This window comes from Leptonychotes weddellii, chromosome 3 (genome assembly GCF_054177405.1).
Source record: "Leptonychotes weddellii isolate Sample4059 chromosome 3, ASM5417740v2, whole genome shotgun sequence".
In the NCBI taxonomy this organism is placed as follows: domain Eukaryota; kingdom Metazoa; phylum Chordata; class Mammalia; order Carnivora; family Phocidae; genus Leptonychotes; species Leptonychotes weddellii.
In genome coordinates, this window is record NC_138371.1 from 70,375,664 (window position 1) to 70,401,429 (window position 25,766).

A 25,766-nucleotide genomic window follows, 5' to 3' on the forward strand; every position below is an offset into this window, starting at 1 on the left:
AAAATAAGTGCAATTGGATATGTAAAAATGCACTGCAATTATCTGAATCCACATTCATATCAAAATATAGATACACACACATAACATGCACACACACATATATGCACAAGAATTTTTAAAAGTCCTTCATAACTCAAAAGAATTTTACATGCAAAACTTGCACTGAGTTCAACTCAACTGAGCTGGTGACCCTTGGTAAGACTTGTAGGAGCCTGAGTATTGTCAAGGTCTTCAGGAAAATTCTTCCCTTCACATCCACTCACCACTCATCTGCCTGCACCCAAACCCCAAATATCTTCCCCAGCAGACCGATGTCTAAAATTGTCACATAGACAGTCTTTCTTTGGAGTTAAAAAGAAAAGACCCACATTAAACTTTGTCAACTGTATATACCATGTGAGTAAATCTGCTTCTTTCAGATATATTTCTGTATTAGTTTCCTATTACTACTGTAACAAATTACCACAAATATAGTGGCTTAAAGCAACAAATTCTGAAAGTCAAAAATCCAAACTGGGTTCCACTGGGCCACAATCAAGGTGTTGGCAGGCTCCACTCCTTCTGAAAACTCTAGGGAAGAATCCATTCCCTTACCTTGTCCAGCTTTTAGAAGCCACCCATGTTCCTCGGTTCATGATTCCTTCCTACGTCTTCCTCGCCAATAGCACAGTATCTTCAAATACCTCTTTCTCTGAACTCTGTTTGTGTCTTCATATCTCTTTCTCTGACTCTTCTGCCTCCCTCTTCCATTTTTAAAGGACTCTTATGATTACATTGAGCCAATCCAGATAATCCAGGCTAATCTCATCTCAAGGTCCTTAAATACATCTGCAAAATCCATTTTGCCATATAAGGTGATATCTTCATGGGTTTCAGGGATTAGGACATGAACATCTTTGGCAGTCCATTATTCTCCCTACCAGTGTGTCTAGAAAACTATCCTACAAAGAGGTTTGTTTTGATAATAGGGCACAGGAAGTAAAGGGGTTACAAGCAGAACATGGAAAAGAATGGGTGGGACACCAAAAGATACTGAGGACTTGGGAAAGAGAAGGTATGCCCATATTGGGGAGAAAAGCCCTAACAAAGGAGATGAACAGTGATGAAGTCAAACTTCATCTACTTCACAGTTTTACTTAAGCTCTGCTACAAAATGAAAAATATGTAGGCAATAAGCACAAATATGCTTATGACTATATATACATATATGTACATACAGAAATACATATACACATATCTAATGGGAATTATGCCGGTTGTTTTTTGGTCGTGTCATGTGGGTAATTTTTTCTTCTATTTTTCTGTCATTTCTCTTTATTCTACCTTCTAAATATCCTCCACTCTTGCTGTGAACTGCTCTAATCTAGATTATATCTCTTCTCCCTGGGATTACTACCTTAGTCTCTTTATTTTCGTGTTTGCGCTTTTATTTTTATTAAAAACTTTTTTTTATTTGGGTAGAGTTGACACACAATGTTACATTAGTTTCAGGTGTACAACACAGTGATTTGACAAGTTTATACATCATGCTGTGCTCAGCACAAGTGAAGCAACCATCCATCACCATACAACACTATTACAAGACCATTGACTATATTCTTTATGCTATGCCTTTTATCTTCGTTACTTCATCATTCCATAACTGGAAGCCTGTATCTCCCACTCCCATTCATTTTGCCCATTCTCTTGGCCCCCTTCCCCTCTGGCAACCATCAGTTTGTTCTCTGTATTTGTAGGTCTGATTCTATTTTTTGCTTGTTTCCTTGTTTATTCATTTGCTTTTTAGATTCCACATATGAGTGAAATCACATTTGCTCCTCAAATCCCTTCTCCACGCATCATCCACAAATATCATTCTAAACTACCTATCTGCCACCTGAGCCCCCACTGCTTCTCCAACCCCAGCTTTCTGCTCACTTTCTCACACTCTGCTTCGGCCACACTGAACTTTGTGATGATCCTTGACGCTAGGTCACCTGCATGTTCTCCCACAGTATCCTGAGTACCTCCTCTACTATTTCACACTGTCCAATTTTTCGCTAGACTGTATCTCCATAAGGGCAGGGATCGTTATACCCAGCATAACATGTTGCCCAGCATATAATAATTTCTAGTAAATGTGCTTAATAAGTATATGTACCATTTTTAAAATAATAATAAAGATACCTTTCCCTCTATTTTCAGATAGGAGCACAGTGCTTCTGCACTCTCCAACCTCCCTCACAGCTACTGCTTCCAGGAAAGAACCTTAGTGGTGAGAACCTAACAGACACTGGTCCACATCCAAAGCCACAATGATATGCTTCAGAAAACCAATCACTGAGAAAACATAGAATTTACTAATTATGGATGAACTATGATCATAGCGAGGTGAAATAAGAAGAGCAGTATAAGCAAGCACCAGATACATCTCTAGAAAATCTAAGACAGCTTTGTTGCTGTAGTGGCATTATGGGTAGAGGGCTTTCTATCTTTAAAATGCTTTTCAATTTGGTTCATACATCTCCTTTCAGGGAAAGTGCTTGTTATCATTTACAATGAACTAGCTAGACAGAGCATGACACACATGTATGAAGACACCCCCACATACTGCTTAGTTCAGTCAAGCAGTGTTTTCTTTACATGTCTCCAGATAATTAGCTTTTTTATATACAAATTTGAAAGATTTGATAAGTGTTTGCTGGTCCACAAAAGTGGATTTTGTTTTTCGTTTCTGAAGCAGCCTCATAGCAAATATCCAATAACGTTTCCATGGATATGATTTTTATTCCATGGGCTAGACCACCTGCCAGAAACTTGAGAGCAGGAGGAAGGGTAATGCCTTGGGTTTCAGCTCAAGAAGCAGAAGTCACCTTACAGTTTTTGGTTAACCTCCCAAGACAGCATGGCAACAGGGATAGTGGTTTAGGAAGGCAGAGCTCAGGCCCTCACCAGAGTAAAGAAAGGAAATACTCACATATGAAACCTTTTGAAAAATCGTCTATTGTTTCATGTGCCATTCTGACCTTAGGTTATGAGTAAAACAATGGAAAAATCATAGCCCCCAACTCCAGTGAGTTAGTGAGGAAGACAGATGATATTTTGAGCACTCTCTTCACAGTACAGATGTTGATATATTTTCTTTTTCAAACTAAAACTCAAGATGCAGCATATTATATAAATACTGCAATAGTAAAAAAAAAAAAAAATGGCATCATGGCTGTTTTCTGAAATGATGTAGCCACTATATCATTCTGTAATTACAACCCAACTAGTGAATCTTTTATCTTAATCTTGGTATTTCTATCAATACCGCCTGTTTAACAATCATGACTGCGACTGGTAGCCACAGTCAGATTAATGGGTCCTTGGGCCTCTGTCAAATAAATCCTTAGGAATCAATTTTGTTTATTTTTTAAAACAAAGTTTTTTTGGCTAAGACATTTAAAGAATCACTAATAAACAAGAGAAAAAGGCAAGGAAAACAGAAAAGAGTGTCTAGGTTTAGATCTAAATTTCTGAGCTAACAATTCAGAAATGATATTTATTTATTCTGTCATGTTTATATAGCTATATAAGTAATTGCAATATCAGGTTATATTTTAAAAAATAGATAACATTAAATCAACCTCATTCTGCATTTCTTTTACATACAGAGTTGGAGCACTGAAGTCTATCATCAGTTTTACTAATGAAACTATCTAGAAATGTCATGCACGGTATATGATAAGGCTTTTAAGGGACAGGGGGGCATAAGATGTGCGAATTTTAAAAATCATACCTTGATCCTTCTCTCAGTTATTCTACAGAAAGTAGCAGACATGGAAAAATGTCCTGTCACAGAAAGTCACAGAAGTGCAAAACAAACGAAATAAGGAGACCAGTATGGTGCTTTGGGCCTTATGAACACAGTAGGTGCTTAGCTGAGTTGGGAGTTCAAGGCTAGCCTAACTGGTACTAAAATGCTTAGCTAAAAACAAAAGTAATCATAACATCAAAAAATTACAGCTACCATTTTTGGGGCCAATCAATTGAAAATGAGAAAGACTGGGTCTCTGTTTACCTCTGATTGCATTTATTCACTTAATATTTATCCTAACTGGATTTTTAATAGATACCAACAAGATGATTTTAAAGTCAAGAAGGGAATAATAAAAATCAAGAACAGACATTTTTTTCAAAATAAATCAATTTCTTAAAGTGGGTCAGATGTAAAACTGAGCGTCACAGAAGTAAGCAACCTGCCTTTAATCACAGGTAGGAAATGATGCAGCCAGGGTTTCAATCCTGGTCTGACTTCATTTCTATGCTCCTAACCGTCTTGCTGTACAGCCTCCAAATATTAGAAACATGTTTAAAATAATACTTTTCTGAGTATTTCATTGCATTTGTTTAGTGGTGAGGTCCTACCTGTCAGCTCAGGGTGCCAAGTTGGGCCCCAGATATGTTCTATTTGGCTGCCCCTGCCCCCAGCTCATTCACCTGCCTGAGCCTGACGGTTTAGGAGTTGCAACCTCTGAAATAATATAGTTCATATTTCAAATTATTTTGAAGTATCTTCTCATATTGTCTTTGTTGCTCAGAATAAACCAAAAGGTTAAAAAGAGATGCAGTGTTATTTCCATAGGATGAGTGGACTGACACTTAGAAAACAAATAGCCTATCAAGGAACACACTGTAAATGGTGCAAAGAGCACAGCTCTGATGCAGATTCTCATTTGATTATGCTGGGGCAGTTTCTAAAACCATCTGAACCTTAGTTTCATCACTTAAAGAATGGAGCTTGTATTACCATTTTCAGTGGGTGGGGTGAGGCTTAAATTATACAGATAAACCTTCCAATAGAATGTCTGTCATCTAACAGATTCTCAATAAAAATTAATTTTTTTCTGTCCTTAATGATTGAGGACTAAGTTAAGAGTGTATGAAGAAATGAGGTCAGAAGATAAGATAATAAACATCCCGTCTGCTCTCTCTCCAGGGTATGATCCTACCCACCATTGTGAATACAGATTAGAAGCTTAATTAAAGTGGAAGAGTAAGATCAATATATTCTCAAGCTAAATGAAAAGGGAATCAATGTTTAACTAGATTTTTAATTATAAAAATGAATATATGCTTATGGTAAAACGAAATTCAGAGTAATACGAATAGAACTACAAGTTATCTGATTGAAAGCTCCAACAATACTCCAGAAATAATTACTGTTGGTTACATTTATACTCCTATTACTTTTCATGTTCTTTCTAAGAATTTTTATAACACACACACATATATCTCAGGACTTATATGTAGTTATTTACATAAAACAGACTATAAATATACATAAATATAAATATACACACAAAAATACTACACACACAATGGACATATACATACACACACATACAAATATGTTTATACAGATACATGCACATACATGCGTATATTGATACTAAATACAGCACATTCTTTATAACATCCATGTACTACTCCATAATTCAGAATTTTTCTATCATCTTAAACCATTTTGAGCTATTCTAAAGAATACTACAACAAACATAAATCTTTGCACATGTTTGAAGCTCTGTCTCTAGAATATATTCTAGAAGAAGGTCTCAAACATGTCATTTTTAATTGTGCTAGGTATTATCAACTATACTCTAAAAAGTGGCTCATCCTGCAATAGTGTATGAGTGTTTATTCACTCATAACCTCTCCAATACTGCATAATATTTGACAATGTGAGATTAGAAAAATGTAAATTCGTTGCAATACTTTAATCCTTTTTCAGGCTGGAAACATTTTTTTTGTCTGTAAATTTTTTCTGTGAACTGTCATTAGCTCATTTTCTTATTTTTTTAAATCTGAGATGTTTGCATATAAAGGAAATTACCTTTGTAAAGCAGTGCTAATAAATTAAAATTAACCTTTTAAAGCATTGTAAATATTTTTTTATATTGTCCTTTGTTGTTTGTGCTTATAAAGGTTATTTTTGTCCTTAACAATTTTAAAACATTTTTAAACCAATTTTATCAGTCATTTTATGAATTTTGGATAGTGGTTCATTTGTAGAAAGGTCTTTACCCCTCAAGATTGTTTATAAATTCACATAAAAATTCATTTTCATGCCTTTGTTTCACTGTTTCCATGTACATATTCCCTCTATAGTGATTCAATTTTGGTTTATCTAATGATATAGAAATGCATTTTAATTTTTCCCCACTGTATATACAGTTATCACAACATAAATCATTGAATATTTTCCCATTGATTTGAACTTGTTATATATGCATTGAGATGCATTATTTTTTTATATTATTTAATTCTGTTTCACTAATTTGCCTTTGTTTCTTTGAAAGATAAACCAAATTGACAAATCTTTAGCTAGACTCACCAAGAGTCAAATAAAATCAAAAACAAAAGAGAAGATATTACAACTGACACCACAGAAATATAAAAATCATGAGACTGGGGTGCTTGGGTGGCTCAGTTGGTTAAGCATCTGCCTCAATTTTGGCTCAGGTCATGATTTCAGAGTCATGAGACTGAGCCCTGCTTTGGGCTCCGAGCTGAGCATGGATCCTGCTTAAGATTCTCTCTCCCCATCCCCCACCCCTGCTCATGCTCTCTGTCTCTCTTTAAAAAAAAAAAAAAATCATGAGACTACTCTGAGCAATTATACATCAACAAATTGGAAACCCTAGAAGAAATGGATACATTTTTAGAAATACACAACCTACCAAGACAGAATCATGAAGAAATAGAAAATCTGAACAGATCAACTGTTAGTAAGGAGACTGAATTAGTAATCAAAAACTTCCCAACAAAGAAAAGTCCGGGACTGGAGGACCTCACTGGAGAATTCTACCAAACATTCAAAGAAAAATTAATACCAATCCTTTCCAAACTCTTCCAAAAAATGGAAGAGAATGAAATTCTTCCAAACTCATTTTATGAGGCCAGTATTATCCTGATACCAAAACCACACAAGGATGCCACAGAAAGTTACAGGCATATCCCTGTAATATCCCTCATGAGCACGGATACAAAATTCTTCAACAAAATATTATCAAACCAAATTCAACAATACATTAAAAAGCTCTTACAGCATGATCAAGTGGTATTTATTCCAGGGATACAGGGCTGGTTCAACATCCACAAATTAGTCAATGTGATATACCAAATTAACACAATGAAGGATAAATATCATATGATCCCTCAATAGATGCAAAAAAAAAAAGCATTTGACAAAATTAAACATCCATTTACGATAAAAACTCTCAACAAAACAGGCATAGAGGGAATGTACCGCACATGATAAAGGCCATATATGAAAGCTCACAGCTAACATCATACTCAACAGTGAAAACTTCTCCTCTAAGATCAGGAACACAACAAGGATATCCAGTCTTGCTGCTTTTATTCAACATGGTATTTGAGGTCCTAGCCACAGCAATTAGGCAACAAAAAGAAATAAAAGACATCCAAATTGGAAAGGAAGGAGGAAAACTGTCACTATTTGCAAATGACATAATATATATAGAAAACCCTAGATACTCCGTCAAAAAACTGTTAGAATAAATTCAGTAATGTTGCAGAACATGAAATCAATACACAAAAATCTGTTGTGTTTCTATATGTCAATAGTGAACTACCAGAAAGAGAACTTAAAATAACAATCCCATTTATAATAATTGCATCAAAAATAATAAAATGCTTAGAATAAATTTAACCAAAGAGGTGAAAGACCTATGTCTTTTAAGGAAAGGAATTGAAAGCAACACAAAAAAAGAAAAGATATTCTGTGCTCATGGATTAGAAGAATTAATACTGTTAAAATTTCCATACTACCCAAAGCACTCTACAGATTGAATGTTATTCCTATCAAAATCCAAAGGCATTTTTCACAGAACTAGAACTAACAATCCTAAAATTTGTATGGAACCACCAAAGACCCCCAATAGCCAAAGCAATCTTGGCAAAGAAGAATAAAGCTAGAGGCATCATGCTCCCTGATTTCAAATGCTCTTCCAAAGCTATAGTGATTAAAACCGTATGGTATTGGGATAAAAACAGACATCGGTACAGAACAGAGACCCCAGAAATAAACCCATGCACACACAGTGAATTAATTTATGGAAAAAAAGCCAAGAATATCCAAATGGTGAAAGAACAGTCTCTTCAATAAACGGTGTTGGTAAAATTGAACAGCCACAGGCAAAACAATGAAACTGGACCACTATCTTACACCATACACAAAAATTAATTCAAAATGAATTAAATACTTGAACATAAGAAGAAAACATAGGCAATAAACTCCTTGACATAGGTCTTGTCAATAACTTTTTGAATCTGACACCAAAAGTAAAAGCAACAAAAGCAAAAAGTAAGAGCATGACAACATCAAACTAAAATATTCTGCACAGCAAAAGAAACCATCAATAAAACAAGAAGGCAGCCTGAGTGGGAGAAAATATTCACAAATCACCTATCTGATAAGGGGTTAATATACAAAATATATAAAGAATTTATACAACTCCAATAGCAAAAAAAAAAAAATCCGATTAAGACATGAGAGACAATCTGAATAAACATTTTTCCAAAGATGACATACAAATGGCCAACAGGTACACATGGTGCTCAACATCACTAATCATCAGGGAAATGCCAGTTAAAACCACAATGAGATATCACCTCATACCTGTTAGAATGGTTATTATCAAAAAGACAAGAGATAAGTAGTGTTGGACAGGATGTGGAGGAAAGGGAATGCTCATTCACTGTTGGTGGGATTATAAATTGGTACAGCCACTATGGAAAACAGTATAGAGGATCCTCAAAAAATTAAAAATGAAATACCATATGATCCAGCAAATCTACTTCTGGGTAGTTATCCAAAGAAAATGAAAACACTAACTCAAAAAGGTATCTGCACCCCCATGTTCATTACAGTGCTATTTATAATAGCCACGATAAGGAAACTACCAAGTGTCCATCAATGGATGAATGGATAAAGAAGATGTGGCATAGATATATACAATACAATATTATTCAGCTATAAAAAAGAATAAAATCTTGCCATTTGAAACAACATGGATGAATCTCAAGGGCATTATGCTAGGTGAAATAAGTCAGACATAGAAATACAAATGTCATATGATCTTATATGTAGAATCTAAAAAAAACAAACAAAAATACAAGCTCATAGATATAGTGAATGGATAGATGGTTGCCAGAGGCAGGGGATAGAGGTGGGAAAAAGGGCTAAAGGAGGTCAAAGGGTAAAAAAATTCAAAAAATACAAATTAGAAAGAATGAATTCAGAAAGAAAGAATGTATTCAGTGTTAGAAAGAATCAAAGAAAGAATTTATCCTTAATCAGTGAGAAGTTATTGCAAGTATTTGTTTAGATAAATGGCCTTGAACAATTAATCGGCCATAAAAAGTAGAATGACTTAGACAAAGATACACTAAAGATTAGTTTAGCAAATACAATTGCCCATCCAGCAGTTTACAAATTTATAAATAAACAAATTTATTGGCTCTATAGTGTCAATTGTACCTTAAAGTATGACTTACAGTTTGAATGATCATCAGTTTGATTTCACATTTTATTTCACTAAGATTGTAAAGACAGAGGCTCATGGGTGGCTCAATCAGTTGAGCAACCGACTCTTGGTTGCTCAGACGATGGCTCAGATCATGATCTCATGGGTGGTGGGACAGAGCCCTGTGTTGGACTCCCCAGTTGGCTGGGAGTCTACTTGAGGATTCTCTCCCCCTGCCCCTTCCCCCCACTCATGTGCACGTGCGCACATGCTCTCACACACCCTCTAAAATAAATAAATCTTTTTTAAAAAAAGATTGTAAAGACAAATGTGATTCTCCACTATTCTGCTTATCACAACCTTGTTTAAAGGTAGTCAGATCTGTTTTAGTGGTTCTTCAGGTATCTAGTAAAGGATTGATTTATCCTTAAAAAATTAAGTTAAATTAAGTTGAGGAGTTCTTTAAAAAAAATGTATTAGGAGCTAAGCTACAGAGTGAGAGAAGATATTTCAATGCATACAGCTGAAACTGACAGAAGACCTAAACCTAGAATATATAAATTACACCTTCAAATAATAAAAAGACAAAGAACTGACTTTTAAAACAGCAAAAGACCTAATAAAAGAGGGAATATTCAAATAGCTAATAAACATAAGAAAAGGTGCTTAACTGAATCTGTCATCAGAAACTACAAATCAAATGCACAATGTGTCTGTTAGAGATATGGGACTATATTAACGAAACAATAAAACAATAAAAATTTTTATACATATGTAGACACTTCATTCATGAAAAGGTGGTATTTCAAATTATTGGAAAAGGAGATGCTATTCAATTTGGTGTGCAGAAAACATTGGCTATCCATTTGGAAAACATACAGAAAGATGGAATATTGTCAGCATTCGTGAAACAGTCTTAATCACGTATACCTTAAAAATCCATTATCCTGAAGGCAACAAGAGGTAGAAGTGATAAGAAGTTGAGAATAATCGGGAGAGAGGACATAAGGTTTTTAATAGTATTCACACCCCTGGTAGCAAATGAAAGAGCAAAGAGGCTAGAACAAGGAGAGAATGTATCCATACCCAGAAAACCAGGAACTTCTGATAGGAGGAAAGGATCCAAATGCAGAGTCTGCCAAAAACAGGAATTTGCATTCCACCAGACCCATTTGTATTCCCAGCCCCAGACTATAGAGAAGCCAGGATATGGTGCAGTTCCAACTGATGTCGGGTACTGAGGTCCCAGACTTCCTTTATCAGCAGGCCCCTCTCCTGGCCTGTTCTCCACAGTTCTCTATAGGACTTCTCCACTGTAAGTATCTCCTCCTTTGCAGTTACTCACTCTGCCCCTTTCAGCCTGTTAGAAGCAAATGAAGTTGGCCAGAGAATGTCGTGGTGCAAAGCAGCAAGAAGAACAGGAGGAAGGGTGGTTGCCATTTCTAGATGATCCCTGCCTCAGTCTCACAGTCCCTGTCCCACTGTGGTGTTCCTACAGACTGACATAAAGACCCAGTGGGCCAAATCTCAAATAATGGCAAGCAAGTCATGACTAGATCAATTATCTTAACATTTATGTGAATTACCAGAGGTACCCCTGTTGAACATCCCCAAGAAGTCTTCCCAGATGCTTATTGTGGTAAACAATCAAAAATAAAGTGAGTTAAAAAGGAAAATAGTTGGCCTAATCTTTATACTATTTCTGACACTTATTTCAGGAACTAATTAGAAAAATAAAAAGGATGAAATTTAGTTTCAGGTATTACCTAAAACTAAGGATCTGAAAAAAAAATCTATATAATCACACATACACATTATTATTTGACCAACAGCTATGACATTTGATTGTTCTCCAGTTGAGACAATTAAACGAAAAATTCACCCTCCAGTGACAGTCATTGAAAAGCAGCAGTAGCTTAATATAACCCTCCACGTGATGCTTTCATGAGCAAGGCCATTTTAATTCCCAAGTTTCGTTTTGAGCAATATATAAATATTCCTGCACCACCATGACTCATCAGACACTTTCTAATTATCATAATTAATAATAATAACTAGGACCACCATCAATATCAGCCTCAGTGCACAGCACTGTATGAGCAGATGACAAATCCAGCCATCACTGAGGACCATTCTTTGGACTCCAGTTAAGTTGGAAGTACAGAGTAAATGGCATTGTATCAGAGACAGGTTAATTAAAACCATAAAGATGATTCCAGACAAAGGACAGAGAAACAGCATTTAGTACCAGTTTATGTGGTGCCATTCCAATTAATTATTTTTACCTCATGTAATCTAATCTTTTTCTTTTGTATTTTGCAGTTATTCACTTTTAACAACCACAGTGTGTTTCTGCAATTTAAATAGCATTTGGAGTCAAAGCAAAGCAAACTAAAAGGGAGACACTACATGTAGTAGGTAAGAGTTTGGGCACTGAAGTCAAATTGCCTTTTTTTTTTTTTTTTTAATCTTGCTCTATCAGTTGCTAGTACAAAAACTTAGACAAGTTACAAAAGCTCTAGTTAGCATCTAGGACATGGGGTTGATACTGGAATGGAGTGAGCTAATACATGGAGAGAAACTCTAATGCCTGGCATTAGCCTGTTAGTTCATGGGAACAGAAGTTCTGTCTTGCTCAGAATTATCTTTCCAGCACCTAATAATGTCTGACACAGAGTAGGTGCTCAGAAAGTATATCACGTGTTGGAATGTTCCTTTGGAAACCCAGAGTGAGAAGTTCTTCAGATTACCACAGTTCTGCAGTGGACTACAGTTTACTTGCATCAAGGAGTTGAAAATCAGCTATCAAAACCAAATTCTAGATCTCAAAAGCTGGGTCTTTTGAAACTATCATGTAAATAAATAAGATTTTCCACCCCTGGAGACCCACACTCTAGTTTAACTAGCTTAAGCCTCCTTCTAAAGAACCCTGTCTTTCCAATTCAAAGTTCTATCTTGGGACTCTAGGATTAAGGGGAAGAAATTGGTTAGTGGCATAGAGTAGTGCCCTTTCCTAATGTGGCCAAATATCTCAAAACAACATTTCAGTTGAGAATTTCACATACATTTCACCAAAGCACCTATTGTCCTTTGTTCTCAAATAGATATCAGGCAATAATATCCAAGTCATGGATCTCAATATTTCCTATAGTTGAAATTTAGCTTTATATGCTTGGCTTTGGGCAATTAGGAGGTGGTCAGGATTATTCTATGTCCCAATGACCTTTCAAAATTAGATGAAAATGCCCCACCTCTGGACAGCATCCTGTGCTCTCTTCTAAAAACCTAGGAAGGCTCTCCCTGGAAAGCATGTGCAGGAGAGGAGGCTCCATAGATCTGCATTCTGCATGAAGACATGAAAAGTCCCTTGTGTAGATGACACGATGGTGTTACACTGGGGTGCTTACTAATGCATTTGTTGGAGCTATCAACTAGTCCCTTTGAAGGATTATTCCTGATGCACCTGTTAGCATCATTGCTGCTGTTCAGCCATCCCGGGTCTTTTTTAGCCAGACTGCTCCAGCCATGGAGCTCTTATCTTATGAGTCATAAAGGTAGAACCTCAAATAACAGCTAGTGTTCAGAACAGTTGCCCAGAATGCTGCAGCCCCACCTTCACTGACTTAGATCCTGAACTCAACTGTAGCTCCAATTTTGAGCATTACTCCTGTCCATTCCCCCTCAATCTGGCTTTCATCCAAGCTCTTCTTATGTCCTTCTTTATTAACTCAGGTGTATTCTGAAGCTGGTCCCTCTCTTTCTCCTAGACTATGCTCCAGGTGGAGATCCAAACCCATGTAATGAAACCTTCTTTCACATCAAGCAAACTAAATCCTGATCCTGTATGTTAGCCAAGAGCATCAAAGCAGAATTTTTCAAATTTGAGTATTAACTAAGTGGACACTTTTAAAGGAAAATGTTTATTTTCCTGAATTGTGATAAATTATTTTTTAAAAGATTTTATTTACTTATTTGACAGAGAGAGAAAGAGAGAGAGGGAGAGAGCACAAGCAAGGGGAGCAGCAGGCAGAGGGAGAGGGAGAAACAGGCTCCCCGCTGAGCAGGGAGCTGGATGCTGGGCTTCATCCCAAGACCCTAGGATCATGACCTGAGCCGAAGGCAGATGCTTAACCAACTGAGCCCCTAGGCGCCCTGTGACAAATTATTTTTAAATAGAAAATGACTTTAAAAAGTACAGACATCAAAAAAATAAAAAAGTACAGACATGAAATTAGGTGTTTGCATTTTTTATACTTCTTCATAACTATTCTTAAACATCTATAAAGCCAAATTAAATAGAAACTACAAAACAAATACAACTTAGGTTAACAAACTTAATATAAAGTGACAGTTAATATCATTTCACTGAAAATAAATTTTTGCTTTCAATGTGACTATAATACCGACTGCTTTGAGGCAGGTTCTCTTGGGACATTCCACAATCCTAATGTCATGTGATGATTCGGTTCTGCCAACCCTTCTTTCAGATTAAGTTATTATGAAGCCTTGTGTATAGAGCATCATATGACATTTGGCCTTCATTTCATACGAATATACTATTTACCTATAAGTCTGCCTATGTTCTTTTTATATTGACTCATAACAATGAAAGTAGTTTTGGAATAGTACGTTAGTGTTAAAGGCATCACCCAGATAATTTCATCAACAGACAAATAATAGATGATTGATAGATAATCATTGAACTAAAAGAAAAAATAAAAATTGTAAGCTCCTCCTACAGGTTGAATGTTTGTATCTCCACCCCCCAAATTTATATTTTGAAACCTAAGCCCCAATGTGATGGTACTAGGAGGTAAGGCCTTTGGGAGGTGATTGGGCTCTGCCCTCATAAATGGAATTAGTGCCCTTACTAAAGCTCTCACAAAAGCTCACTTGCTCCTTGTGAAGATACAGTGAAAAGACACCTGTCAGTGAGGAAGCAGGCCCTTACCAGACACTGAATTTTCTGGTGCCTTGATCTTGGACTTCCCAGCTGCTAGAACTGTGAGAAATAAACTTCTGTCGTTTGTAAGCCCCCCAGGCTATGGTATGCTGCTACAGAAGCCCAAACAGATGAAGAGATTAAGACAGCTCCTGTCTCCAATTCATGTGCCACTGAGAATAAGTCCAAGGACTTGAATGGGTCCACAGAGTTGAGATCCTGTGAACTGCCCTCTACAGATAGAGATTTAGGTACAAGTCATAAGAGATTTGAATAGTTACAGGAATTAATAATATTAACACAAGTAGAAATAGTTTAGAACTAATCTTTGGGGGTGTGTGATCTACGGCAAACTGGAGTGACTCTGACCGGCCTAAAGGAAGCAACTGCCAGTCACGACCACAATATGGAGGCCACGGAAGAACCATGCCATCTTCTGATTTTACAAGAATTTTCAATTCTTCAAGAAAGAGACATGGAAATCAGGATTTTTGTGTGAAACTTTCTAACTTTTAAATCTTTTAAAATAATTTAAAAATTTTAAGCATTCTGTAGGCCAAAGAAAATTATATCTGTAGGTCAGATGTGCCCTGAGAGCCATAGCTTCTAATCTCTGATTAGGGCTGACTGGGCACTACCCGAAACTATTCCGCAGGTCAAGGGATAATAGTGACCTCATGGGAAGCATAATGGAAAGACTTTTAGAAGTAGCTACTTTGGAGAGACATAAATGAAGCTGGCCAGTAGGAGAGATCGGCATGACCTAGGGTACGGACTTGGTGAGAACTTGGGTTGAGAAGAGTCTCCAGAAGCCATTGGTTCAGAGTGAGCCTCCTAGGCAGAGAATAGCTGGACAACGTGACCAAGAAAGATATCCTGCTGTTTGGAGTAGTCGATAAGAGGGTTAGGTGGGGGAACTACATTCCCAGTATTGAGGATCTGCCAACCAACCCTCTCATATGCTACTCCCCAACCTATCTCCAGCATCTCAGAATGAGTCATCACTAAAAGCTGAAAGCTGTGAGGCTTGCCATTTTCCAATATACAACTTACTGTAGAGATGAATGAATTTCCTTGTAAGAAAGCAGGTAGAATAAGATTATCTGGGATTATTGAGAAGTCTTAATTATATAGACTTTCATTATGGTAGATGTGGCCCAAAAGAAGAGGGCTATATATAAAATAAGCAAATTCAATTTATTAGAATTGCTACCTAGGTAATGATGGAAATGAAACAGTCTCACCTAGGAGGTACAATGTGACTAACAATAAACACTCTCCAAACAGTTTCCAAGTGTCTTTAATCAACAAGGGAATTTGTGTTTTTTAAAAATAGCTTGCTTTGTTCAAACATAAATTTAAGGTTTAGGTATTATATAACCTTGCAGCACTCATTGCTATGAATGAGTTACCACTTTCTATGCCTTTACCACAGATTATTTTACTAAAATCTATTAATTTCTGAACACATCAAATCATGTGTTTGTGTTGCACTGAAATTGATTTGGAGAAAAAAACAGGTGAAGTTGGAATGAAAGGTTAATGTTATTCTGACATCCTTCCTGAGCATTGACAAGAATCAGTGCATGTTTTGGCATTTTTTTCCATCAGTTGAAAATCACCACTCAACACCATGGAAAATAACAGGGCATATGCCACCAGGGAAAAAGAGATCTTCTCCAAGAGTCAGGGCCTCAAGGATCACAAGTACAACTGCTGAAACCAAGCTAATTTAACCCTAAATTAAACATTCCCTTGCTGGTGGGACCTCTGCATAAGGAATATATAAATTGTCCTTTCTTCCCCGTCTAGGAAAAATATGCCTTGTTTTGAAGTCCAAGACAATAATAGCCAGAAATAAAATTTGTTATATCTTTATTTCTAAATAATTTTAATTATGAACTGCTTCTTTGTGATTCCTTAAATAAGAGAAAAATTCAGATAAAGAAGAATACTAGAGTTATGATTGACAATTTACAAGTTTATGCTATTTATTTCACAAGATAACTTAAAGGAACCCTATTCAGGTAACTGGAGGATACTTACTCAATTGTTAGTGTATACCGTTAGGCTAGAAGTCTAACAGTTTATTCTGATGTCTATTAAATAAATTTCCTATAAATTCTATTATTAAACTGTTTTTGTTTTCCTTTCAACAATAAGATGCAAATGCAGTGCAGAATCTTAAAAGAACATGACTGTGATCACGTACAAATGAGAACTCTATTCCATACTAACAGCATCATCATATCACTTTGCGATCTGCAAACTCTTCCCTGAAAAAGACAGATGTGAAAACCCAAGGAAGATGTCAACGTTCAATATACTAGAGCTAATTTGCCTCTATTTTTCAAACTGAGTTCAAATTTCAAAATTCTCATTTAAAAACTTCAGACAATTGGTTTGGGGTGGGAGAAGAAACCTAATGCGTCTGCTGGCATGCTTCCAGCCTCTATATCATCGGTCTCCATTCCTGGGAGTATCTCCATTAGCTGGAGGTGAAAAAGCTAAAATACAATTTAAACCAAGAAAAGAGAGTGGAGAAGAAGGAAAAGGACCAACATGCAAAATAGTAGAGGAACACTGATCATTATCTCCAGTCAGCCACTGGTTAGGACAATCAAGAAAAGCATGGTAAGTTTCCATGTCCAGATCTAAAGGAAATTTGGATGAGCAAAAGGAAGTCAGGCAAGATTTTTTAAAGCCAAGGTTTTCCTCAGATAATTTAATAAGTTTTGTAGCTTATCTTGTGGATTTCATGGTAGTACATATGTGGGATGGGAAAACCCCCCAAATTCAATTAATGAAGACTGAAAACCTATTATCTTCCTTTCTTAGTATAAGAAGGAGAAATCGAAGGGGAAAATAAAAAGGATCTGGGAGTGGCCAGTAAGCTTGCTACAGGAAGAAGGATATAGATTCTTAATTTTCAAAATTATTTCTAGGTGTATACAAATATATTTCAATCATTCTAGGGGTAGATGATTGCTTTACTGCAGTCTTGAGTATCTGGCCACCCTCTATCCAGCCGTTGTGAGCAACATAAAAGAAATTAGTCAGGGCACCCGGGTGGCTCAGTCGGTTAAGCATCTGCCTTCAGCTCAGGTCATGATCTCAGGGTCCTGGGATCGAGCCCTGCATCGGGCTCCTTGCTCAGTGGAGAGCCTGCTTCTCCCTCTCCCTATGCCGCTCCCCCTGCTTGTGCTCTCTCTCTCTCAAATAAATAAATAAAAATTTTTAAAAAAAGAAATTAGTCATAACAACACGATGAATTATTTGGGGCTCCTCCATATCAGAGCTAATACAATTGTGGCTTCATGCCATTATTAAGTCAGCACCAGGCAGAGGCTCATTTAAGGCAGCAAGATACATCTTTGTCATCTTTTAAGCAGCACAAGAAGAGCTGCTTAAAAATAGTATAGAGTACAGGATAATATTCACCACTGTTGGCTCTGAAGGGTAAAAATGCTCTGTATCATAATACTTCCATATTTCTGAGCATGTCAGATTGATCTAATCCGAAAAACCAGTCATATACAAAGTTCTTTATCTACTTATAAGGAAATTTTTTAAAAAAGAACTCTTCCCCCAATTCCACTTAAAGACCTTGATTCTCCATCCCTATCCCCCAAATTATACTAATCTTCAGCATACAGAAATAAATTAGCAGGACTGACAATTTGTTGCTTAAGGCAATATCTACCCATCCCCACTTCGTAATAGCCATCCAGCATGTACTCAGAGGCTTCTGGAGAGGAACCACATATGAATTCATTTGATCAAATATTTAATGCCTCTATCAAATTTCTTAGAGAGTCCAAAGCCTTCTAATATCATCAGACAACTGCAACACAGTGATTTTACTAGGCATCTCAGTACCCAAGGTGCTGAATGAATATATGGTAATGAGACTCTATTAAAGGAAGAGTGTAGTCAGTGTTCTCTGCCCTCTTATCTTGTAAGACTGGCATCTTCCTCTGCCATGCTATAAAACTGCAGCAGTGTGTATTCATTCCTCTGTCAAGCGACATGGCAGCTTGTGAAATAGAGGAATTTAACTGTCAAGTAACTTCTGGGAAGATAGAAATTAGGAGGCACTATTTTCTGACTACTCCTCACTGAGTACATGCTTTTCAGACTACTATGAAGGCATCAGCAGAAAGAAAAGTATATATACCAGTCTAGAAATACAATTCATACTTGTAATAAAGGAACAACTAAAAATGAGTGATAAAATTAAGTGTATCCTGTATGGACCCATTCAACCAATAATTATTTTCAGGAAATATAATTGGTTTCGCCTGAAAAATGGCAGATGATTGCTCCAGATAAGTGGTCTGTAATTTACTTGCATCTTACAAAAGGCTGCTGATTAAACACTATATAAAGAATTTACCCAGAAGGTTAATAAATATGGACTCAAGATCCTTTGGCACAATAGGAAACAGCCTGGCTAAGGTACAGAGGGTAAGGAAGCAGTTTAGCCTAGAGATGAGTGACCAGCCAAATGTCACAAGCTTCAATATTAGAACCAGTTTGCTTATTTACTTGAAGGATTAAAGTCTTGAAGAAGAAGAAAGGTGAGAGACTGATGACATTTCTGATATAAAGCTAGAGAACTCTCAAATTCAAGCTCCCATTCTTGGAAAGTGAGATGAAGAAAGATGAAAGCCATGTGTTAAGGTGCTTGCACCACCCATAATGAAAAGTGATCCTGGTGCAAAAAACAGGAGCAGAACCATAGCCTGGTAGAATGGACTCACCCAGAGAGAGCAGTGGGTAAAATGAAAACAACAACAACAACAAAAAACCATACAAACACAACAACAACCAAAATGTCAGTTCATGCTTCTTAACTATCTTAGAGAGGCTTCAGTTTGCAGCCCCTGTTGTTTAGTGGAAAGCAAAGTTGGTCAAAGTAGTTTACTGCCTCAAACATCTGGATTTGGATACAAGGTAATCAATTACAAGTCATTTCCATATCATTAACCATCTCTTACTCAGAAAGACCTAGCATTGTTCCAAGAATTTTTTTTTTTTAAGATTTTATTTATTTATTTGACAGAGAGAGACACAGCAAGAGAGAGAACACCAGCAGGGGGAATGGGAGAGGGAGAAGCAGGCTTCCTGCCGAGCAGGGAGCCCGATGCGGGGCTCGATCCCAGGACCCTGGGGCCATGACCTGAGCCGAAGGCAGACGCTTAACGACTGAGCACCCAGGCGCCCTGTTCCAAGAATTTAATTTTTCTACCTAAACACCAAGAACTTGAAGATGGAATAAAATATGTGCAAGTGTGGATTGGAATTGAAAGTTAATAAAGATTAGTACAATTGTAATGCTGGTTTCTCCATATCCTGGCGCTAACCCCCAGTCAGGGAGGTATCCAAAATAAGTAAATGCAGGCATTTTCAATATTAAAAAAAAAAAAAAAAAAGCCGAACTGAACTATGTATTTGACATAGAAAAGTAATAGAATTTCAAAGTTAGAAAAGATCTAACATATCTCTTTCTTTGATCCCCTCATTTTATAAATCATAGAACTATAGCACTACAGTGTTACTTACTCTGGATTGGGCAGGATTTTAATAACTAGAGCACAAAATTCATATTTTATGGAGCTTCCAGCTTTTTTTTTCCCGACTGCCATTTGCCTGGTGAATGTTTTTCCATCCCTTCACCTTCCGTTTGTATGCATCTTTCGGTCTGAGGTGAGTCTCTTGTATGCAGCATATAGATGAGTCTTGTTTTTTTATACATTCTGCCACTCTGTGTCTTTTGATTGGAACACTTAGACCATTTACATTTAAAGTAATTGATAAGGGGGCGCCTGGGTGGCTCAGTCGTTAAGCGTCTGCCTTCGGCTCAGGTCATGATCCCAGGGTCCTGGGATCGAGCCCCACATCGGGCTTGTTGCTCGGCGGGAAGTCTGCTTCTCCCTCTCCCACTCCCCCTGCTTGTGTTCCCTCTCTCACTGTGTCTCTCTCTGTCAAATAAATAAATAAAATCTTTAAAAAATAAATAAATAAATAAAGTAATTGATAGGTATGTACTTATTGCCATTTTTAAAATTTCTTTTCTGGTTGTTTTGTAAATGATATATCTGATAAGGGGTTAATATCCAAAATATATACAGAACTTACACAACTCAACATCAAAAAAAACCCCAAACCAATTAAAAAATGGGCAGAGGACTTGAATAGACATTTTTCCAAAGATATACAGATGTCAACAGACACATTAAGAGAAGCTCAACATCACTAATCATCAGGGAAATGCAAATCAAAACCACAATGAGATATACCTCACACCTGCTAGAATGGCTAAAACCAAGAAGATAAGAAACAAGTGTTGGCGAGGATATAGAGAAAAAGGAACCCTTGTGCACTATTGGTGGGAATGTAAATTGGTATAGTCAAAACAGTATGGAGATTCCTCAAAAAACTAAAAATAGAAATACCATATGATCTAATAATTTCATATGATCTAATAATTTCACTATTTCATAATTACCCAGAGGAAAATGAAACACTAACTCAAAAAGATATATGACCCCTATATATCTACTGGAGCATGGTCTACAATAGCCAAGACATGGAAGCAACCTAAGTGCCCATCAATAGACAAATAAGGAAAATGTAGAATATATACACAATGGAATACTACCCAGCCATTAAAAAGGATAAAATCATGCCATTTGAGACAACATGGATGGACCTAGAGGGTATTATGCTAAGTGAAATAAGTTGGACTGAGAAAGACAAATATCATATGACTCTACTCATAAATGGAATGTGAAACAAAATGAATAAGCAAACAAAAAGCAGAATCAGAACTATAAATACAGAGAACAAACTGATGGTTGACAAGGGGAGGGGAGGTGGGTGGTTATGGAATGAGTAAGTCACAGGAATAAAAGCAGAGAATAAGGAATACAATCAATGATAAAATAACAGTGATGTAATGAAGCACATGGTGACTAGACTTGTGGTGAACATAACAATGTATAAACTATGTTGTACACCTGAAACTAACGTAACATTGTGTGTCAGCTATACTCAAATAAAAAAATGGAAAAATTCATATTTTATGACTCTTATCCTAGACGTCCACCTACCTCACACAAGCTTGTGTTTTCTTTTTGCCTTACAAACTTCAACAACTCTAGGTACTGTACCTCAAAGCTCAGTATTCTAGATTACACTACTATTAGTGAGCATTGTTAAACATTATGCCAATCCACATCCAGGTCTAATTTGTAAGGAATAGAATTTGAATCTCTGTTGAAAATTGTGTCAGTCCTATAATTGGCCTTAAGTTATGTATAGAAATAATGAATTTTAAATTTCTCAGATTCTGAATTTATTCTACATGAGCCAATAGAATGTGCATATTTACTCCAGGATTGACTAATAATTCAGTCAAAGCCTAATATGTCAGAAAAATGGCAATTTTTCATTATCTTGTATTAGCTGAAATACCCACAAAGTCAAGACTATCTTTCATCACAAGCCTTGAATCCTCCTGGATTCCTAGAAAAATTAGACTATGAGTTCATCATCTAAAGATGCAGCCAAGCATATATTAAAGTGCGAGAAAAGTTGAAGGCTTTGGGATACAAACTTAGTTATTGCATTTAAGTGGGTTTCGAGAAAACTGAATAAATTTTAATAAAATAGCTACAGAATTAAACTATGCCAGGTCTCACCCACATTAACATAATTCTTTGCCAATTCCTGGCATCGTCCTGGGTAATTGCAAGAACCATGTGATCTATTCATCCAAACGCTTGTGGTTCCTATACCTCATCACCTCAAATGGTCTTCATCTCCACTCCAAGCACCATGGCTGATTCTCTAAAACGTTCTCTCCCATGCCATCTCATCTTCCTTACCCACCCCCTCCTTCCACTGTAATGGCCCTGCAAATCCCCAGCCAGAGGTCAATCTCACAATTCACCTACTCCATACTCATATTCATCTACCTATGCAATCACTTGAATTGATGCCATGACAGACTTGAGAACTGTAATTTTAGTGGCCCACAGAAATCTCTTTTGTCTCCTCCGGCAAATTTCATCATTCTCTTGGTGTCTTTTCTAAAACTTTATCATTTTATCTAAGTATCTTTTTTTTTTTAAGATTTTATTTATTTATTTGACAGAGAGAGACACAGCGAGAGAGGGAACACAAGCAGGGGGAGTTGGAGAAGGAGAAGCAGGCTTCCCGCTGAGCAGGGAGTCCGATGTGCAGCTCGATCCCAGGACCCTGGGATCATGACCTGAGCTGAAGGCAGACGCTTAACGACTGAGCCACCCAGGTGCCCCTTATCCAAGTATTTTAACCCAATATTTTCTCACTCGTTCCTCATCAAATGATATGACCCCCTACTTCACAAAGAAAGCATACACGAGTCAGGATAATCAGGCTTGAATTGTTCCAATGCCCTTACCTCTGGGGGGAAAAAAAAAAAACAGACTTCTATTTGTACTTACTGCCTTCCAGTTTCAGAGGATGAGGTGGCCATGTTCAAAACCAGCTTCTATTCCAAAATTCTTTGCTCTTCCCACTTCCTCTCTTTTCTGAGAGTTTCCTATATTAGTTATCCCTTCCCTTGCTGCATCTTCAGCCTCTCCCTGTCAACTGATCCTTTACCTCAAGTTATAAAACTACTCACATTCTCTTACACTTTTTCAAAAAAGGAAAGCCACCCTTTGACCCTGTGTGCCACTGAAGCTCCTTTTTTTCCCCCTAGAATGAGTAGATGTCTTAAAATTGTCTTCATTTACAATCTTCTTTTCCTTAATAATGATTCCCTTTGCTACACTCAGGTTTGCTCCCTCCACACTTGCAGGCTCTCTGGCAAAGGTCATAAATCACTTCCTGTTACCCTCACCATTTCTCTGAAACTGCCCTGTTTGAGGTTACCAAAGACATAATATCCTAATCCAATTGGTGTTTTGCCTTCCTCCCTGAATTTTTAGAATTGACAACTACCTTTTTCTCAAAATTCCCTATTCTCTTGATTTCCATAACCTCCATCCACTTCTGCCTTTCCCTCACTCTCTCTGACCATTTACTCTTAGTCATCTTCATAGACTCTTTTCAATCTGCCCCTTCCTTAAATGTTGCTCCTCCCCAAGGACCTGTCTCATGTCACAATTTATTTTCTCACTGCACTTTCTCCAAAGGCATCTTTTCCATTCTCATAATTTTACTGTGCTTACATGCTTATGACTCCTCCTCCTGACTTTAATTTGACATCTAACTGGGTCTCTGTTTTCCTAAGGTGAAAGCTTAGGTCATCGATTTTATATCTCTCTTCTAACATATCTATTTAATGCTAAAAATTTCCCTCTGAGCCATGTTTTCATGGTATTCCACAAATTTTGATAAGTTGTATATTCATTTATATTTAGTTGAAAATATTTTAAAATTTATTTTGAGGCTTCTTCTTTGACCCATGTGTTCTTAGAAGTATTTTGTTTAATTTACAGAGATTTGGGGATTTTCCAGCTTTGTGTTATTGATTTCCAGTTTACTTCTATTATGGTCTGAGAACACTTTTGTATGATTCCTCTTCTCTTAAATTTTTATGGTGTATATGGAGTATTTTATGACTCAGAATATGTTGTATCTTGGTGTTCCCTATGAGCCTGAGAAAAATTTAATTCTATTATCGTTAGGTGGAATATTCTCTAGTGTCAATTAGATCAAGTTGATTGATAGTGAAGTTCAGGTCTCCTGTATCTTTACTTGTTATCTGCCTGCTTGATCTATCATTTACTGACAGGGAGGTATTGAAATCTTCAACAGTAACAGTGTTATTTGTCTGTTTCTCATTTCAGTTCTATCAGTTTTTGTCTCCTATATTTTGATGTTCTTTTGTTAAAGGCATCCACTTTTACAATTGTTTTATATTCTTGTGGAATTTGCTCCTTTATCATCATGTCATGATCCTCTTTATCCTTGAAGGCTGCTTGGAAGGCTGCTTTGTCTACAATTAATATAGCTACTCTGACTTTCTTTTTATTAGTGTTACCATGGTATGTTTATACCCCCTTTACTTTTCATCTATCTGCATCTTTGTATTTAAATTGATTTTTTTTTGTAGACAACATAGAGTTGAGTCTTATTTTTTAACCACATTGGCAATGTCTTTTTATTAGTTTATTTAGACCCTTCATATTTAAAGTGATTAATGGTATAGTTGGATTAGTATCTACCATGTTTATTATTGCTTTCTATTCATTTCTTTTCCCTCTCTTTCTGCTTTTTCTGTTTTAAACTGAACAGCTTATATGATTGTATTTCATCTCCTCTTAGTCTATCAAGTATACTTTTAAAAATTACTTTAGTCATTGCCCTAGAGTTTACAATATATATTTTAAACTGATCTGTGTCCACTTCCAAATAATATTATACTGCTTCACATGTAGTACAGGTACCTTATAACAGAATATTCCCAATTCCTCCCTTTGATCTTCTATGACATTGTTGACACTGAATTATCCATATCCTATAATCACACTATCACTGTTGTTGCTTTACAGAGATATCTTTTAGCTAATAATGAAAAAATACTTGATCTTCCTCCTTACTTCTCTAATGCTCTACCTTCCTTTATGTAGATCCGTATTTTTGACCCATATTATCTTCCAAATTCTTAAAATATTTCTTTTAGCATTGCTTGCAGGAAAGGTCTGTTGGTGATAAGTTCCCTCAGTTTTTGTCTGAGAAAATATCTATCTTTACTTCTAAAGAATAATTTTACTAGATATTGAATTCTAGGTTGGGGGTTTTGTATTTTCCAACACTTTAAATATTTCACTCCTCCCTTCTTACCTGATTTCTGATTAGAAGTTGGCTTTAATTCTTACTCTAGTGCCTCCGTAGGTAATATACATTTTCCCCTCTGGCATCTCTCATGATTTTCCTTTTGTCTTTAATTTTCTGCAGTGTGAATCCAGTATACCTAGGTATGTTTGATTTGGTTTGGTTTGGAATTTATTCTGCTTAGTGTTCTTTGAGCTTCTTGGATCTATGGTTTGTTAGCTGTCCTAAATTTTGGAAATCTCTCAGCTATTATTACTTCAAATATTTCTTCTGCTTCCTTCTTTCTTTCTTCTATTTCTGGTTTTCCAATTACATATATGTTATACCTTTTGATATTGCCCTTAGATTATTTTTATTCTATTTTCTCTTTGCATTGAAGTTTGGAATGTTTCTATTGCCTTATCTTCAAGCTCAAGCTCACTGATTTTTTCCTCAGCCATACCAAGTCTACTGATGTGTACCTAGAAGGCACTCTTCATTTT